This window comes from Lissotriton vulgaris, chromosome 5 (assembly GCF_964263255.1).
Source record: "Lissotriton vulgaris chromosome 5, aLisVul1.2, whole genome shotgun sequence".
Classification (NCBI taxonomy): domain Eukaryota; kingdom Metazoa; phylum Chordata; class Amphibia; order Caudata; family Salamandridae; genus Lissotriton; species Lissotriton vulgaris.
Genome location: NC_141693.1, coordinates 63,144,913 through 63,165,505, shown reverse-complemented (window position 1 = coordinate 63,165,505; position 20,593 = coordinate 63,144,913). Strand labels below are relative to the sequence as shown.

Sequence of the window (20,593 nt, the reverse complement as noted above, 5' to 3'; positions counted from 1 at the left end):
GTTCTTCTGTAATCTGTACTCTGCCCCGAGGAAACTATTCCTCTTACCTCTTCTTAAACGCTGGGGCATAAGAACATGTAAAACTGCTTATCTGAAGTTACTCTTGTTAGATGAGGTGTACGTTATCTTTGTTGTTTCTCGCTTTTTAATGTCAGTGATGAAATACAGAAACTCTATGATGTAAGCCATACATGTTTAAATTTTTTAGAAGCTCCAACATGAGACCTTTCGGTTATATGTTTATCTCTGACTTTTTATATATGGAAAAATGTTTTACAGATTCCTTACAAATTTTTTCGATGTGGAAATCTTTTTTAAATTAATGGTATAAACTGTACTGTATGCTTTTATGATTTTTCAGATAAATCGAATAAAGCTAAATTTGATTTTGATTTGATTTACCGGTTGCAGGTTTTCAAAACAAATGAATTAAAGGCATTGTCATGTACAATGCCAACAGCTCCAACTCTTGCAAATGCGAGACCTATTGCATTGCAAATGCTTGTTTTAAATAGGGATCCAAGACACTATCTCGGTTAATACATTGAATGCATAATAATTATCCTATGGTCTCAAAATATCCACTCACCAATCACCACGGCAAGTCAGGTTTAATCAGAGCGCATCATTTTTGTACCTACTGACCCATTCTAGCGAGAGCTTGTGCTGAAAAAGAACCGATGTTCTGGTTTTTGAGAAAGTGAATGAGTGATAAAAGTGTCTCCAAATCTTGTTTTTATCTTCTCACATTTGCTGTAAATTCAGAGGCAGAGGCCAATTGTCAACTTTTGCCTTCTTACAAATTGCTGCTTATTTTTCCCTGGAAATAGGTGTTTCATTTCACTCTCTGTGCAGTCAAAGTCATATATAGGCTGTAAGGGGTCAGTATTTTTAAAACAGACATGTAAATAGCTTGTAAATCAACTGTGCAAATATTTCAAAAGACATTACATTTCTTGTAATTTTGAAGTGTGGAGAAAACAAAGTATTTAACAGGATCAAACAAATCACACCACTTTACTTGGTGATTTGTAAATGATAAATATTTGGTGAAACCTTATTTCTACATATTTTCATTTGTGCTCTATGTAGTTTTAGCAGAACGAACGGAGTGTCATTGATGTTTGTGGCCATTTCAATGGAAAATGTGCTGTCTGTAAATGGCAGTGTCCTACCACATCATGCTTTAGCAATATATTTATTAAAAGTTTGTTTTTTCTTTTTACATCTGCTGTAAGGTGGAAAAAGATATATAAATGGAGAGGCAGCGCCAAGAAGCATATGACGATCTGCGGTCATTGAACTTCGGTCCTGGGCTAAATCTTTCACCAACACCTTTTTCTTCTGGACTACATGATATTGAGGAGCTTGTCCTGCTCCTGGTGGGGTGGACTGACGATATTACACACTTGGTTTTCTTATTTATGGCCTTGGTGCACCCGTCTGCCTTTGTTGTATGCGTATCTTATAAAATCATACAATTATTATAAAAAATTACATATATATATATATATACATTTTTTTTTTTTTAAACATGAACTGAGAAACATTCCTGTCCCTGCCCAGATGACAATGCTATTAGTGAACTAAGAGGCAAGTCTGGGGTGATTTGTACCACGAATGTGGGCTAGATTCAAGTTATACATTTAGCAAAAGTTTAGTATATTAAATCAAACAAAATGTTTGCGCAGTAACAATGCTGAACTCACATATTTGAAGGTGTTCTCATATTTTAGAATTTAAAAAAATTGTGGATCAAATTAAATATTTGCCTAGAATCACATAATTTGAGACCAGTTTATGGGTCGAGGGCATTACGGTTAGATCTAGTAAATTATTAAAGTTGCTAGACGTAAAAGTTTGATAACATTTTTATTATTTTTAGGGGCCTAACCCTACAACCCAAAAGAGATCCCAGTGCTGGGAAAGTAGTACCCGTAAGTGAACAGTACTTTTCAAAAGACCTCCACCCACTCTTTTAGTGGCATGCTGCATCCTGGGCCTCACCCACTCTTTTAGTGGCATGCTGCATCATGGGCCTCATCCTGATCCTTATGAACCAGGATGTACTCTACCTTCTCAAGAAGAGCATTTTCAATACTACTATAACAGGGTTATGCAGATAAAAATACACAAGGGCCACCCCAGTGTCCCTTTATTTTGGGTGCCCTCATTACGACTTAAAATCACTGTACCTGGATGTTTAGGGATATTACTGTCCATCATCCCCAAAGTAGGCGCCATGTTTAAGTCTGTTAACTGGGCACAAGGAGCCTTAGGCTTTCATCAGGAATACAGAACCCAATAATATGTGCCTAGGTCCAGTCTGGTAAGTGCAGTGCAGAAAGAGGAGCATAAAACATGCAGACTTACTTAGCTCTTACGCATCGCACCTAGTAGTGCCGGATATTGTGGTTAAAGGTGGGGCAGCCTGTAAGTCTGACAGAAAAGAAATACTGGCCTGGAATTGGGTTTGAAGGAAACCACAGAAGAGCTCTCATGGAGGAGACTGTGAGGCGAGTGAAGGGCAAGTCATTAGTTCTTGCTAGGTCTGGTAGAGTTCTTTCAGAAAAGAAATACTGGCCTGGAACTGGGCAGTGTGATTGAAGGAAACCACAGAAGAGCTCTCATGGAGGAGACTGTGAGGTGAGTGAAGGGCAAGTCATTAGTTCTTGCTAGGCCTGGTAGAGTTCTTTCAGAAAAGAAATACTGGCCTGGAACTGGGCAGTGTGATTGAAGGAAACCACAGAAGAGCTCTCATGGAGGAGACTGTGAGGTGAGTGAAGGGCAAGTCATTAGTTCTTGCTAGGCCTGGTAGAGTTCTTTCAGAAAAGAAATACTGGCCTGGAACTGGGCAGTGTGATTGAAGGAAACCACAGAAGAGTTCTCGTGGAGGAGACTGTGAGGTGAGTGAAGGGCAAGTCATTAGTTCTTGCTAGGCCTGGTAGAGTTCTTTCAAAGACATTTGGGGTTCAGCAACAAGAGATTGTAAAGAAAAAAATCTTGTGCTCTGATGATGGGGTATGGCTCATCTAGTAGCCTCAGGGGGGGCATGCCGTACAGCTACATAAACCTCCAGTGAGTAATGGAATAACACGATTTATTTTCCAGTAATTCGGGCTGGTTGTCGGGGCAAGATTCTTGCATGAATATTGGAGTGTCACCTACTCCACCAACAACCATGCCCCCTCTTCGCCCCTCAAAAGTCTGGTGACTTCTCGAAGCCTTGGTCTGCACTGGGTCCCGCTGCCCTGCCAGGTTCCTGTAAAAAAAGTGAAACATGACAGTTCTTGACACGTGTACAGAGGGCCCAACCAATGCATCTTTTCCCGATTAATGTTACTTTTATGTATGCACCTAAATGGAATCCTGTCCAAAGGCACCTTAATCACAATATATAAACTCAAGCTCGCCTGCTTTAGGTACCATCTTGTGGACAATGGTGTCCACCCAACAGAAGTGTAATTGGTCAGACAGTTCTGGGCAGGGTTGTTGAGAAGAGACACTAAACTGCTTTAAAAAGTATCACAATGTGATCAATATCAGTCTCTAGACACTATAGGGGGCCATTAGGATGGCGGGCAGACTTTGCCCGCCCGCCATCCTCACGGTACGTGGAACCGCCCGCCATAAGGGCGGGGGTCCCGTGGGGGGTATTAGGATACGCCCGCCACAGTGGTGGGCGCATCCCGCATTTTTAACAATGTGGCAGGCGGTGCTCTCAGCGGTGCCTGCTGCTTTGTGTATGCAAATGCTGGGGGTACCACAGGTCCCCCCCGTGTGCACCCCCCACCTCGCCTTCACTCCGGGGGCCTGCAGGGGTGCCCTGAAGTGAAGACCGCCTGCCTTTCCGTGGCGGAAACAGTTCACAGTGAAGCACTGATTCTTTGGCTCAATGGGATATTGACCCGATATCAGTCACCAGAAATGAGTGGGCTTCTCCACTTCTACCTTTGACAGAGATGCACTTGCCTAAATCTTCATAAGGGCTCCCAAAACATCTGCATTTCTAGACAGGCCAAAGATACTCAACCATGGTGGATATTGTGATTTTTCAGCATTTACACCTTTGGAAACCCCAAGACCAGAAAAGGTATACATAACTGGCATTGCTAGGCATCAAGGAGACACAGGGGGATTCATGTCTGAGACCACATGCCCGTGTCCATATATATCTTGTTCCACAAGGAAGGCTTACACAAGATGTCAGATTCACAAAAACTTTAGGAAGAATAGAAATAGACTGCACTGTCAGGCTTTCACCCTAGCTATTAGATATTGATATGTAATAACCTTGCAGTTTTTCTTGGTGAACAAGGCAGAGGAGGTAAATGTGTGCTAAGAAGAAAATAGCAATATTTGGATACAATCCTTGCCTTAAACATGGACAAAATCTGACAATTTCTCACTCTACGACTATTTTGTATCTGCTGACCACTGCCAAGATTTCACAGAGAAGCTTAAATAGTTTTATTACTAAGACAACATTGCAAAAAACATTTCATTAGGGGGTTAAAGGATAGACACAGAATGGTTGCCAGATATTAGGGTACAGGATGCAAAGCTCTGAAACACCCTGCCAGTCACCAAGAGTACAGAAACAAACTATCTTCTGTACAGAACACAGAACTGTTAAGACAATCACACAACCAAAACCCTAATGCATCCGAGATCCGCATTGTGATGATGATGGATGGACTGATGATGATGGATGGACTGATGATGATGGATGGACTGATGATGATGGATGGACTGATGATGATTGACTTGAACTGTGGGATGGACACCACAATTCTTGCCGCTACTATCAATCTTTACACAGTTTACCAGGGCCCGCTCTTGAATCAACGACCAACCAGAATGATATTTCAATAACAGTTATACAGTGCACTTAACAACAAAAAGTGGTATTTTCGACTTTCTATGTATCTGGATACAATGGCCTAGATGTATCATCGTTCCCATTTGCGATTTCTTGATAGCGATTTTTACCGAATCGCTACTAAGAAATCGCAAAATGGGATGTATGTTTAAAATCGCTTTTTTTTCCGATTCCTTATTATTCCTAATTTGCGAATTCACAAGTTGCGAATTCGCAAATAAGGAATAATTTCCCATTCATTCCTATGGGCCAGGAGGCCCATAGGAATGATTGTGAAATAATTCTCAAATTGCGAATTCGCAATTTGCTAATCGCAATTTGAGAATTATTGCAAGGGTGCAGGGGTGTCTCATGGACACCCTGCTGCACCCCTGAAACTTACATGTGTGTGCATATGGCGCACATACATGCCCTATGGGCATGTATGTGTGCCACATGCCACCTTCAAAATTGCTTAATTGTGAATTTTGAATGGAATTCGCAAATTAACACCAACCTCAAATTGGTGTTAATTTGCGATTTCTTAACCTGAATTCGCAAATTGAAATTGCTTCATACATGGCATTTAAGGAATCGCAAAATTGCGATTCCTTAAATGCTTAAGCAAAATAAGGAATCGCAATTTTTTGCGATTCCTTATTTTGCTAATTTCTCATACATCCCAAAAGATGCAAAATGTCCGTTTGCGATTCGTTAAGGCCGAAATTCTGCGAATTTCGGCCTTAACGAATTGCAAAAGGCTTGATACATCTAGGCCTAAGTTTCGTTAGAGTGGCTGAAAAGAAACTGAACTAGGCAACAGAAGACAAATGCATTAAGGAACACATACTGCACCGGATGCCAAAACCCCTCTCTGGCAAAGTGCAAACCTTAACATACCTCCTTCCAAAAACACTGCAAAAACAAAAAAGCAAAGAGGACACCCTTGCCATCACAAACCATTATCCTGAAGTTATGCCCCTGAAAAGATCACCAAAAACACTTGGGCCCCAGAAGTCTCACACTACGAAGGAGTCATCGGTCAGACCATAAGATTCCAACTGGATGGATAACCAAACCGGAATGAGTGAATACAGTGGCCATGAAGAAGGAAGAACAGTTGAGATGCAAAGTAGAGACATTGAAACAATAACCAATGAACAGAGAAAGGAAGTCACAAGTGTCACAATTAAGAATCACATATTAGTCTGAAAATTAACGATTGTGCCAAACTAACTGCAAACTAAAAGTAAAAGATTCTAGACGACCCCATTTCACCTGCTTACACATGAGTCACGTGTGTGTAAAGTTTGTGCAAATGCTGCTCTTGTGTTATTGTGGGATCGACTTTAGATGAGGCAGTCATGCTCTGGGTTACCCAGGTCTGAGCAGGTCATCAACTGAGAAACTAAGTTGTCCTCCATTTGTGTCCCTCTGAAGCACTACAGGCATGGAACCATACACAAACTATATAAACTATAGAAAAGAATGAGATGTGTGCTGCTTTATTTGCAAGATATATATAGGCAATATTATCTTCAAATTATGCAGCTGCCCCACTGGACAAAGGCAACAAGTTTGCATTTCTTGTGAAGACTGGGTAACGATGGGACATAGATGAAGATAATAGAACAGAACAAACAAAGTCTCAACAGCATCCTGAATGCATTGTTTTTTAATTTCAGAGTTAGTTATCGATGGGTGGATCTCAAAGACCTGTTTCAATGCCACTCCCACAGGTAGGATCCAAAGTATTGAAACATGGTCTTCTTTGAAGTGTCACAAATGACTGATCTTTAATACGAATAAAGGAGATAAAACATTTACGGTTCACTACGATCAATGCAAAAGGCTGTTCTACTTCAGAGGACTGTTTACTGATTTTGAGGAACCAAGAAACTGATCAACTCTTAACTCCTACTCCAATCTGCATGTGCTTTTTCGCAGAATAAATGGTTGAGTTGGGATTCTTTTTAAAACGAAAACCAGTGTATTGTGTCTCGAACTTAATTATATATCTAAAAAGGCAGTACAACGAAACGGTAGCGTTATCAGTGAATGCTTTATCCGCTCTCTTTAGAAAAGGGCTAAAACCGCAGCAACAATATTATGGACAACTCCAAATCTAGAATACAAACTAAGGGCCTCATTATGATGGAGGATTTTCCGCCTCCTCCGGGCTGGGGGAAGCCACCTCCGGCCCGGAGGAGGCGGAAAATCCTCTGCGGACTCACCAAAGACCCACCGCCGCATTACGATGGCTGGTGGGTCTTGGTTACTGTCCGCTGCTTTTCCGCCGCGGTCAGATTACAACCGCGGCGGAAAAGCTCTCATTTGTCTATCAGACACCGCCAGCCAAATTAGGAAGCATTTGTAAACATGCTTTTCCGCGGCTGTTTTTCCGCATGTGTACTTTTGATTTTGGGGGACCGTTGCGGGCCCCCAGGGTGTTGGCAGGTGGGGGGTGCACATGGGGGCTACCTATGGTACCCCCCAGCATTTACTTGCACAAAACGGCAGGCTCGCTCAGGAAACAAGGAAGGGGGCGTGGTCACGAAAGTAAGCCAAGCGTCGGCTTACGGGTAGCACGTCTCTTTACGTCTGCTAGGGACCGTCAGTAAAGGACCCTATTCCTGCAGAACGTCTAGGGAATGGGGATAAATTGACATGGGGAACCCTGCCTAACCACATGTCAATGTCTATGGCTCGGTGTGTGCCGCAAAACTCTAACACAAATACGTACTAATAGTAAACAGCAGAAAATAAAGATGTTAGAATTCAAAATTTGTTTTTCAGTGTTTAACACCCACTTCTACTCTATCCCATGTTAATCTACTTTATTAAGCAGAAGCGTTAAGCAAAGAAAACAACATTTAAAAATACAGCAAAGCAGGTGCCATGCATGCGAGTCGGCAAGACGCCATCTTAAGCGTTATTGCTCATGCACAAAGTTTCCCACAAACTAGACTACGTCAGACAAACGTCAGTCAGACTGACACATGTGCAGACATAATTTCCTGTTTAAAGCGGAAGTACATGAGTTAAGCATTAACGGCATGCATTTAGGCATTGGCAAGTTTCTTTCTTCCCCAAAATGTAATGTAATGCATGTTAAATTCACAACACAATGGATTAGTAAGTTTGATTATAGTTACCAGAGAGAGAATGCGTCTCAGCAAGTTTCACACAAAACCTTGCTCCGTCAGAAGAGAAGTAGAACAACGAGTAACGTTTAACGAAAGGGAAGTAGAACAACGAGTAACGTTTAATGGAACGGAAGTAAAACAACAAGTAACATTCAAGGGATGGGAATTAGAATAACAAGTAATGTTGGAGGGAAGGGAGGTAGAACAACGAGTAACGTTTAACGGAAGGGATGTAGAACAATTAGTAACGTTCAAGGGAAGAGAAGTAGAAAAACAAGTAATGTTTAAGGGAAGGGAAGGGAAGTAAAACACTGAGTAATGTTTAAGGGAGGGAAGTAGAACAATGAGGAGGAAAGCTGCCCTCTGAGAACAGAGGGGACCGGCACAAATGAAGTTTGTCAAAGTAAACGGTTCATGCAATTCTCTTTTGAAAGATTGATCCAAGCAGCAAAGGTATGAGCGCTTCACCATAAATCTTCTTTTGCTCTGCTGCTGGGTTTAAAACATGCATTTTAAAGAATACCACAACTGAAGCGTGATCCTAATGATATGGGAAATGGGAACCTGTCCTATACCTTTGATTTAATGGAAAAAAACGTACTTTATGAGGCTGAATCTGTATCTATCCATCCTAATATAATAAAGAGAGAGCCCAAACCTTTGAGGCGGGTAATCTCAGGAACCACAGCACCAATCACAACACCCAATACAGGGTTGGAAAGGGCAGTTGCAGCAGAAGGACATAGGCCATGCAGACGCCCACCATATACATTTAAAAGGTAAAAGAACCGTGCCAGCAAAGTAGTCCCTTGTAGGCGTGTCTGCGTTGTGCTGGGGGCGTGACAAATGCTGGGGGCGTGTGGTACGTTCCGCCCTTCATGCCATGTTCCTGCCATGTCTCATATTGTGTGCTGTGGGCGTGTGCTGGGGGCATGGGCGTGGGCGGGGCGCGGGATTACGGGAAAAAAAAGCTAGCGTTGTGCCCAATATTTCATTGTTTTTTCTTCCCAGGTTCTGTACATTCCAGCTCCCTTTAAATACCCCTGCACCCCATAATCATAACCCACCCTTACTCCTTAAAATATCCCAACAACCTTAAACACTAACCCATCTTAACCCTATAAATATACCCTGTACCCCAAACCTATCACTAAACCCTAAAAATACCCCTGTACCCCAAAACCCAAACCTAGCCCTGAACCCTATAAATATCCCTGTACCTCAAAACCCAAACCTACCCCTGAACCCTAAAAATACCCCTGTACCCCAAAACCCAAACCTACCCCTGAACCCTAAAATACCGCTGTACTTCAAAACCCAAACCTAGCCCTGAACCCTTAAAATACCCCTGTACCCCAAAACCCAAACCTAGCCCTGAACCATAAAAATAACCCTGTACCCCAAAACCCAAACCTACCCCTGAACCCTAAAATACCCCTGTACCCCAAAACCCAAAATTAGCCCTGAACCCTAAAAATACCTATGTACCCCAATACCCAAACCTAGCCCTGAACTCTTAAAATACCCCTGTACCCCAAAACCCAAACCTACCCCTAAACCCTAAAAATACCCCTATACCCCAGAAACCAAATCTAGCCCATACCTATCCCTAAACCCTAAAAATACCCCTGCACCCCATAACCCAAAACTACATCTGAACCCTTAAAATACCCAAATACTCCAAAACATATACCTCTGTACCCCAAAACATATACCCCTATACTCAAACTTACCTTATCCAAACATTAAAAAAACATGCTTTTACCATTCATGTATTTACAACGAATTTCGTTGTAAATGTATGCGTGGTCAGAGCATATAAAATGTAATGCCATGCGTTATAATGGCATTGCGGAGTCATGGTACTTTCGTAATGAAAGTATGCGGAGTGATGGTATGCGAAAAGAAAATTGTGGAATAATAGGTGTTTACCCTCCCCGAATATGTGATGATGTCCGCAAACCAACATCCCGCATACCATCACTCCGCAATTTTTATAACGCTGGACTATTACTCCGCAAAGACATAATTTCTAAAACTTTTACAACGCATATGACTTTATCACGCGTGCCATTATAACGCAAATGCATGTGTGGTAAAGTCATATACATTGTAAAAGTACATTATTAAAACATCAAATATATTTTTATATATATATGTGTATTTATACATTCCTTCTTTATCAGGTTTTGGACAATCTTTGATATATATATATATATATATATATATATATATATATATATATATATATATATATATATATATATATACACCTTTTTTTTATTTAATTAAAACATTTATTCTTTTAAATTGCATTATTTATATTATTTTTATTTATTTTATTTTATTACCCTTTATACCCTAAAAACTAATTTCACCCTGCTCCCTTTAAATACCCCTGCACCCCATAATCATAACCCACCCTTACTCCTTAAAATACCCCAACACCCTTAAACACTAACCCATCTTAACCCTATAAATATACCCTGTACCCCAAAACACAAACGTAGCCCTGAACCCTATAAATACCTCTATACCTCAAAACCCAAACCTACCCCATAACCCTAAAAATACCCCTATTCCCCAAAACCCAAACCTTGTCCTGAACCCTAAAAATACCCCTGTACCTCAAAACTCAAACCTACCCCTGAACCCTAAAATACCTCTGTACCCCAAAACCCAAACCTAGCCCTGAACCCTAAAAATACCCCTGTACCCCAAAACCCAAACCTAACCCTGAACCCTAAAAATACCCCTGTACCCCAAAACCCAAACCTAGCCCTGAACCCTAAAAATAAACCTTTACCCCAAAAGCCAAACCTACCCCTGAACCCTAAAGTACCCCTGTACCCCTAAACCAAACCTAGCCCATAACCCAAAACTATATCTGAACCGTTAAAATACCCACACACCCCAAAACATATACCTCAGTACCTCAAAACATATAACCATACTTACCTTATCTAAACATTAAAAAAACATGCTTTTACCATTTACACATTTACAATGAATTTTGTTGTAAATGTATGCCTGGTATATAATAATAATAATAATAATATGAAATTTATAATGCGCTCAGCTTACCCGGGGGCATCCCGGCGCAACAGACCAGAAGGAGAGACTCAGCTAATCACTACTATGGAAACAAGTGGGTCTTAAGAAGTTTCCTGAATGGTAGGATCTTGGGCTCTGAGCGAATCTTGAGGGGCAGAGAGTTCCAAAGAGAGGCCACTTGCACAGTAAAAGTATAAAAAATGTAATGCCAAGCGTTATAATGGCATTGCGGAGTCATGGTACTTTCGTAATGAAAGTATGCGGAGTGATGGTATGCGGAATGAAAGTGCGGAATAATGGGTGTTTACCCTCCCCGGGTAAGTACATTGGTGGTACGGCGGCCCACATCTCCAGCAACATACTCATATTTTTTCACCACCGATTTGAAAAATGCACAGGTCTCTCGCATTGATGGCCAGCACCGACATACACTTTTAGACCCACCACCCGCCACAAGTTCTAGAATTGCGAACTTTAGAGCTGGGGAGCTACGTTCAAATCTTGGCATCAGCTCAACATCCTGTGATTCCAGGCAAATCGCTTTGTCTCCCCGTGCCTACCACAAATGAATGTGTTCTTCTGTAATGTAAATTGTGCTCATGCCATGTTGTCGAGTTTGCGCTATATAATATTGCAAGGAAAAATAAAGTAGGGAAACTCGAGTTCACACACTACTGAACGCGCACTCTTAAGTGCATCAGCAGTGCACTGTGAATAGGAGCATTTCACAGGCCTGTCACAGATAAGAAATGCTATCAAAACGAAATCCTACAAAACAATATACTACTGGCCGGCAGCAATTCATGCGCGGACAACGTCGGGACGGGCTGCTAGTTTGTTATAAAGCAGGGACCATGTTTTTTAAAATTGTTGAACTACCTCTAACAGTCCGGCAAAAAAGACATATGGTAATGGTAACAAGCATTTACAATGCAATGGTTTCACCTTTGGAAAAGTTAGAGCTATTGGCATTGCTCACACACAGAGCCCCACACACAAATACACACACACACACACACGCAGTCGGACACACACACACAGAGCCAGACACACACACACACACAGCCAGACACACACACACACAGCCAGACACACACACACACACAGCCAGACACACACACACACACACAGCCAGACACACACACACACAGAGCCAGACACACACACACACACACAGAGCCAGACACACACACACAGAGCCAGACACACACACAGCCAGACGCCCACACACAGCCAGACGCCCACACAGAGCCAGACGCCCACACAGAGCCAGACGCCCACACAGAGCCAGACGCCCACACAGAGCCAGACGCCCACACAGAGCCAGACGCCCACACAGAGCCAGACTCCCACACACAGAGCCCCAGAGCATAATTCCAAGAGCCGCACGCAGTGAATTCCGGCACCACCCACGCCCCCTATCACCTTTCTGCAGCTCACGGGACGCCGCCCGCACCCGGCCTGCATCCGCCTCTGCCACCATTAACTGGGGCTAGGCCGCGCCGCACTCACTACCTCCGGGACTGGGTACACAGGGGCCCGCCTTCACTGCAGCGGCGGCAGTCACCAGCTCCAGACTCCCCCTGCTGGCAGGACCAGTGCACCTCACGTAGGCCCAGGCTCTTTATATGTTATTTATTCACTGCACAACGAGGCGCTCGTGTGGCCTCCAGAAGCAGTTCCTTAGCCCACTCCACACTTAGACCGCACGCCCGCAGGCTCTCGATCCCAGCTCCGACGGGGGGGGGGGACATGGGGTGAGGGGTTTGGGGGGGGGGTTACTGCTCACCTCAGCTTGTATCTTCACGCAATCTCGTACCCCTGATCCAGGCTAGTACTGGCACACCCTGTTGTGAGAGCGGCCTGCGCACATGCACGCTCGTGAGCCGGCTGCCTCTGTGTGGCCAGAGGTTGGGAAACATTTTAAGAAATGCGCCCAGGGGCGAATTTCTTCGAAAAGAATGATTAATCTACCAATAGGCGCAGGCTTCACGGGCGCCAGAGAAAAGTGAAAAACAGCCAAATATTTGTGGCAGAGGCCGGCGGAGGACAAACGGGCGAGAGGTCGGACTCCCAAAGAAAAGATCCGTCTGGGGTTGAGTCAACAGGCATTTCAAGTAGATTTGGTAATAGTGTCCAGTTTTCTCTCTCCTGTAGCGGCAGTTGTGGTATGAAGGCTACCGTTCCCTGCCTATCTCTGGATGGCAGGCACCCCATGGACTGTGAAGGGCAGGGCATGTCACCCTCGCCTACCCCCATCCGGGCTGTCCTTTGAAGCCACTGCTCTTGACGAAGGCTATGTTCAGCTTGACGCAGAGCAAGTTTCTTAAATTTTACGTCATCGGAGAACCAACGTTGTGCTTTCTTGAGGTCTGAGTGATTCAGAATAACAATGTGAATAGAAAAGAATAGGACATGTCTAGCTCTGATAGCACCTGTCAAGCTGCTATGAGAGAGAGCATGCATACTAAAGCTGCACATTTAAGGACAGTGTAGTAACACTACTATACATGAGAGCTTGCAGTCCATCTAAAGAATCGAGTCTCTATTTTTCCTACCTATTACAATCTAGTGATGACATCACTAGTCAGCTGTGATAAGAACATGATGTGTCAGAAATGCTTGAAGCATTTACTGCTGTTCTGCCAAGTCTACATAATCCTGTTCTCTTAAATGTCAAAACTGCTGACTCCATTCCATTCAAAAAGCTGTATTCTATTTTTTACAATCATAAAAGCATATGCAACCAGCAATACATCAGGAATACAGTTTAAAACAGATGGCTGGCATGAATTCGTATAAAACCCAATAAAAAAAGAGAAGATTACAGATCAATAAAACCAAAGGTTAAAAAGTTAAAACATTGGATTTATCGACATTATATATGTAAAATATAAAAATAATTAAATCAAATCAAGGACAAAGTGCAATTTGGCACGCCCTCAAGATCCAAGCCCAGTCTAGGACTCTCCCAGTGGCTCCTATTTGTTACTTAGCTTCTTCCATGGTGGATCCCCATACTCAGCCCCCAAGGATCTGGAAACCTCAATAGAAGCACCTACCTCTCACATTATGACCCACCAGTCACCGCTTCCCCTCTGGTACAAATAATGGCGGGTCAACCAGAAAACCAGTTGCCTCTCTTCTAGATTTAATGTAAATGTTATATGAACCAATACATATACTGTGTGTGCCTATATATATCCCCCCATATCAACACAAAAATGCCTCTCGAAACCAAAGCTTCACTAAAATACAACTTTCATTCCTAACCCCCTGACAAAGTTAGGAAGACCAAGCCTTGATTAGTGTAGCTCTCCTAAAAAAAGCAGATCTGTCTCGAATCAGAGAGTGTATTAATGTTTTCAAGCAACACTGGCCAGCTGCACATTAAGGGTCACCTATATCCCTGTTAACACTTAGAGCTGAGTGCGACTGGTTGATGCTCTGCAGCAGGACTCCAGCACTAAAGCTCTGCTTGGGATGGATTACAGATCAGCACGCAGGAAATGTCAAACTGGAACATAAATACTATGAATTAAAACCAGTGCTCTGCTAAAAACGTAAAAATAGGGGTTCATTACATATTAACTCACAGACAGTTTTGGCAGGCAGGCCCCTGCTGGCATCTGCCATTTTGCAAAGATTCCATTTCTATGGCAACACAAAATGAAGAGCTAATTATGAGTTTATTTAGTATCTAGAACACTAAAAGAGAACACAGACAACAAAGCAGCACAGTTTACTAACAGTAAAAAGTCTCATTTTGGTAGCTTCCACTGCAGAATTCATTTATAGTATAGACAATTTTTAAAGAACCTCATGAGACACAAACACTTTGTAGCACACTTTGAATTTTCTACACACTGCCTGCCACCTTTCCCTTCGTAACTGCACGTCGGAGTGCTATAGTCTAAACTGTTTTATGGCAATGTTATCCAACATCAATTTACAAAGGTTGCAGTATCTCCACATTTCCATGGTAACCACTGAGTATGCAACATTTCCCATTTAGATTCACTGTATGCAAATGTACCTCGTGTATATCCTGAAGCATGGAACTGACCCCCTGGACGTAAACCACAGCACCTAATCGGGTGCAGTCCGCAGCTTTCTTCCATGAATTACTTGGGATCAACAAAGCGTGCAATAGTTAGCACAAGCAGTTACACCATACATTTGGAAAAGATCACTATGTATTGTTAGTGCAGGGATCTAAAACCCTAGGCCAGCAACCCTGCCATCTGTTTTAATTGATTGAATCAATGCTCAGCTTGCAGCCTAGCAGACTTCACACCAGCATCTTTCCCCCCAAATTAACAATCTCTCACATACAGTCTCTATTGACCTGTAGAGAGAAACATTAATAAGAGCAATAGAAGATCTACCAGAGTCTGTATCAAGTGATTCGTAATAATGGCGTCATATTTCAATATCACGCGACTATCTTTTGGAGAAAATTCAAGTAAAATATAATTGTAACTTGCAGCAGCCCTGCGTAGGGTCAACAGGTGCACAGCCAGCACGTGAGCTCCAGGGACATGCAGGGGCGAGTCCAATGCCAACCAGGGGGTCATGTGCCCCCCACCATGCGTGCCAGGGCCGCAGGGTCTTATGCCCCTCCCCCCGGCCTCTATAGCCTCTCCAGCAGGCAGAGGGGCTCGAGGCACACCTTGCACGCCCCTGCACCTCTCTGCAGGAACAGAGAGGGGACCCCCAACCACCCTAGAAGAAAACATAACCCCCAACAGGGAGAACCTGCTGCAAACATCTCCACTCCCACCCCAGCATGTCAAAGGGTCATGAGGAAGCCCAGCCCCCGCCCCTCCAGGCTCACCCTGTTGCTCCCCCCCCCTTCTGAAAGAAAGGAGCCCCTGGCCCCCCATCCACTGGCAGACCCCTCCCTTCCCCGCCCGGACCGACCCTTGCCCACCCTGAAGAGTGACCCACGTGAGGTTGGGGGGACTCACCTTGCACCAGCCACTTCATCTCGTTGTACCGGGCCCACATGAAGTTCTTGCCCTCCTGGGACGGGAAGGGGGCCGGGGCCGCCGAGGAGAAGCTGCGGCCGCCGCCGTGGGCTGGCTGCGGGGTGGCGGGCAGGGGGGAGGAGGGGGCGCAGGGGGGGGCGGGAGAGGAACGGACGGAGGGAGGGGGCGGGAGAGGACACAGGGGGCGGGAAAGGACACGAGAGGAACGGACGGCGGGAGGGGGCGGGAGAGGACACAGGGGGCGGGAGGGGGCGGGAAAGGACACGAGAGGAACGGACGGCGGGAGGGAGGCGGGAAACGTGGGGACGGCGGGAGGAGGGACACAAAGCAGGACAGCAGGCTACCACGCGCACACCGTGCAAATCGCCTCCCACTGCCTCGTGGAACCACTCTGGACGTTCGATGGGACTCTTAACTGTGAGCGCCTCGCGCCGGGCCAGATCCTTCACCCAACCGTCTGGAGCTAACCACGCCCTCTTTCTTTCTAACACCCCGCCCATAGCAGAGCTCGAGCCAACCCCTCCTGTCTAGCCTGCCTTAGTAACATGAGGGGCGCGAGACCAAGGCTCGGAGCCCGGACACCATCACGCCGTCCCTAAACCACAAACACCTACGAGGACAGGGGGGGGCGGGAGAGGAACGGACGGCGGGAGGGGGCGGGAGAGGACACAGGGGGCGGGAGGGGGGCGGGAAAGGACACGAGAGGAACGGACGGCGGGAGGGGGCGGGAGAGGACACAGGGGGCGGGAGGGGGGCGGGAAAGGACACGAGAGGAACGGACGGCGGGAGGGAGGCGGGAAACGTGGGGACGGCGGGAGGAGGGACACAAGGCAGGACAGCAGCAAGCACGGCCCGGCCGGACCAGACTCGGGGGCGTTCCCGGCGTCGCGTGACGTCGGCAAAAGCCAAAGAATCTCTGGAACGCGCCCGTGTCTGGTCCGGCATTCATGGACAGGCCCCTCGTCCAATGGCTAGGCTCCATTTATGGAGCTAGCCAATGGGACGGGGGGCGTGTTCCATAGTGCCTTACTGTACTCAATAGATTTCTCTGGAGGAGGAGCCTAACGGCTCCTTTCTCCAGCGAAACCTAAAAAGAAATGGCATCTTCAATGAATTCATTTTGAGGACACACATCTGCTCAAATGGCTGTGCCGGTATGGATGCACTACCTAAAAGGAGGACGTAATCCATTTCAAAGCAGCTCTTAGCCCCCTCGTGCTCCATTCAAATACTGTATTGCATGGGACTGTAAATGTCTGGGGAAAAATATAAACAGGGTATAATAACCTGTGAAATGCAAAGCACAGTGATGTCCCAGAGGTATGTCGCTTTCTTAGTTCAATATTCTAGTTACTGCTCCACACACAGGGATGACAAGGCAATTACTGGATCCGAAAGTATAAACATTCCTTTATTTTGATCTGCATAAAAAAGTAATTTGTAAAGGGCTAAAAAGTGCAAAAGTGAGTGGTATATGGCAGCTAAAAATAGCCACTATTTCACCCAGTTATATGGGCTTGAAGTGAGAGCCTACTTGAAAATACTTTTATAGAGTTTTCTTTTGCTTCTAAGCTGTTGCAAAAGCCAGTTAAGGAGACAAAGGAGAAAAAGTCAAACAAGTGAAATTGTCAACATTAGCAGCACTATTCAGACACTTTTGCAGAAGATGAACCTAGTTAATGCAATGTTTGTATATCACAATGTGCTACCAGGGTTGCCATATCACTCCTCATAGGCCAAACGCCATGCTTTTAGTCCAGGACTTTCACTTAACACATCACTGCATTCTTTAAGTTATCGGTTTGATTAGCTTCCATTGAACTAATTGTACAAAGACAACTGATTACAACAATTCATGAAAATAAAGTCCAGGCCTGAAAACATGATTTGTAGTGGATATGGGGTCATCTGGTAACCTTAAATGTGCCATGTGTTAGTTCTAAAGAGATAAAGATACTGAATTTGTAATCCATCCAACCTTTTTTCTTGTATGTGCATTGTGTGCAGGGTCAGACTGGGACAGAGAAATAGGTCTGGATACCAAAATAAGTGTCCCCCATTAGTAAATAAGTAACTCAAATAAATGGGCCTCATTCTGCCAATCGGGACACTTTTGAACTTAGAAAGGCCGAGCTGTATGTGTGTTTTCCAAGGTGTGGGAGACTGCAGGCAGTTGTGCTTGCTGCAGGCACTGTTTGTGATAATATCGGGAAATCAACAGTAAAAACCGAGCCACCACGCCATATAAACGGCATACGAACAGCCAACAAAAAACTGCCCCCCACACTGACCTGTCAGTCTAGCGCTTCTAGCACTGCCAGATAGCCCCGGAGTCCAGTCAGTCCTGTCCTGGGTGTGTGTGATGTGCCTCTGTAAATTAAATATAGATGGGCACACGCATGCTTTCTGCCTGTTGGTCTGTGCACTTCAGCACGTTTGAATGACCTGTGTTCGTAGGTGCCTGTGCATCTGCTGGACTGTGGTTCACGAGTGATGGTCTGTGTGTTGGCCCATGTGAATTTGAAAACACATTTCTGTCTGGTGAAGTGCATGTATGATTGCAGGTCTGTGGACAGGGTGTACGGCACAGACCGGCACAGCCCGTGCCTCACCAATCTTTCTAGCCTTCTGTCAGCCCATCTTCTCCCCAGTCCATCGGTCTGTCTGTGTGTGTGCCGGTAAGTGTGTTGTCTGTGACTGTGTGCATGTGTGCTGTTTATGTGAAGCTGTGCCTCTGTGTGTTGTCTGCATACATATCTGCATATATGCATGTTGAACTGTGTTTATGCGTCTGGATATGTGTTGATGTGTGCGCATGTGTGATTGTATGTTTGTCGGTCCATGTGAATGAATGTGTAAGCGTCCATGTCTGCGTCCTGGGTGGCTGTAGGTGTGCGATCTGCATCTAAAAGCACGCATCTTTGTTGTGTCTGTGAGTATAGAAGAATATACCAGGTGGGCCCTGCTGACTTTGTGTGGACGTCTGCGGTGGGGTACATCGGCCCCGGTTCCGCTGAAAGCAGGGAGCAGTTGTGTAAGCATCCTGTGTGTGCTGCTACTGTCTGAAAAGAAGTGTTCCCAGCGGGTGCCATAAGTGCCAGTAGACGGGAACTGCTGAGCAGGCACTTTTCGATGGTTTTGTGCAGACTGCCCTAATGAAAGCCAGAGCTGCGCCACTACAGGGACGCCCCGGGCTCGGAGAGGAGATGGAGCGCGCACGTGACGCACATACATGGAAAGAAGCTACAGACACTTTCATACCAGCCAACGCTGCCACCGTTTGAAGCAGGACCCGGAACTATCTGCTTTTAAAATATTTTTCCATATGGAGAGATCTCCGTGACACCCTTCCACACCCCACCAGTACAGAACTCAAATGTTTGTAAATACAAACTCACTGCACGAAGGCAAAGGCTTCTGGGCGCACCGAGCACCAGGACACACGCACTTATTCCAGCAGAGGCGGGCGTGCAGCTGGCCTCTCTGCGTAATTTAGAACATACAAGCGGCAATTAATAAACGATGTCATTGGTACAGGGTCCCTGTAATCCTAAATCCTTATGTATCGCAACTGGTTCTTTTGTAAAGCGCTCTGACACCTTCGGGTATAGTTCTCGCTATAGAATATCGAATTAAATAAATAAGTAAATAAATAAATAAACAACGTCTTTAGTTGGGCTCGTAATACATAACATCACATTTTATTTATTTATTTTTGCAGCGCTTATTACGGAGGGTCGACTTGTTTCTCTGAATTATCGTGAATGCCTCCCCCTCGTCCTTCGGCTCAGTCTACGGGGCTATAAGCATAAAACCGAACAAAGTGCGTTAAATGCATACATTTACATTCTCACAGATGGAACCCACAGCCTGCCTTAAAGCAGCCACGGGCGTGAAACACACCCCTCTCTCTTACCTTGGTACGTCGGGAGCGCCTCGAAGACTGGCGTTAACTGCAGCAGGAGCTGCAAGAGGAAGCACAAGGCCGCCTTCCTGGGCAGCATCTTCTCTGCAGACCGGAGCTGCAGTCAGGTGAAAGGTGCAGAGATGGATTGATCCCTTTTCTGTCCCTTCCTTCCCGGTGTGAGCGGTGGGACCAGGCTGGCAGGCAGACCCAGCTGTGGCTGTGCAGAGCCGTGACAGGGGGGGGCGGGAGAGGAACGGACAGCGGGAGGGGGCGGGAGGGGGCGGGAGAGGACACAGGGGGCGGGAGGGGGGCGGGAAAGGACACGAGAGGAACGGACGGCGGGAGGGGGCGGGAGAGGACACAGGGGGCGGGAGGGGGGCGGGAGGGGGGCGGGAAAGGACACGAGAGGAACAGACGGCGGGAGGGAGGCGGGAAACGTGGGGACGGCGGGAGGAGGGACACAAAGCAGGACAGCAGCAAGCACGGCCCGGCCGGACCAGACTCGGGGGCGTTCCCGGCGTCGCGTGACGTCGGCAAAAGCCAAAGAATCTCGGGAACGCCCCCGTGTCTGGTCCGGCATTGATGGACAGGCCCCTCGTCCAATGGCTAGGCTCCATTTATGGAGCTAGCCAAT

General features: G+C 45.5%; 1 pseudogene; it reads right to left on the bottom strand.

Annotated features, from left to right (window-relative positions):
* Positions 1 to 3,199: 3,199 nt before the first annotated feature.
* The window catches only part of LOC147710172 (uncharacterized), a 30,172-nt pseudogene continuing 12,778 nt past the window's right edge, over positions 3,200 to 20,593 (bottom strand).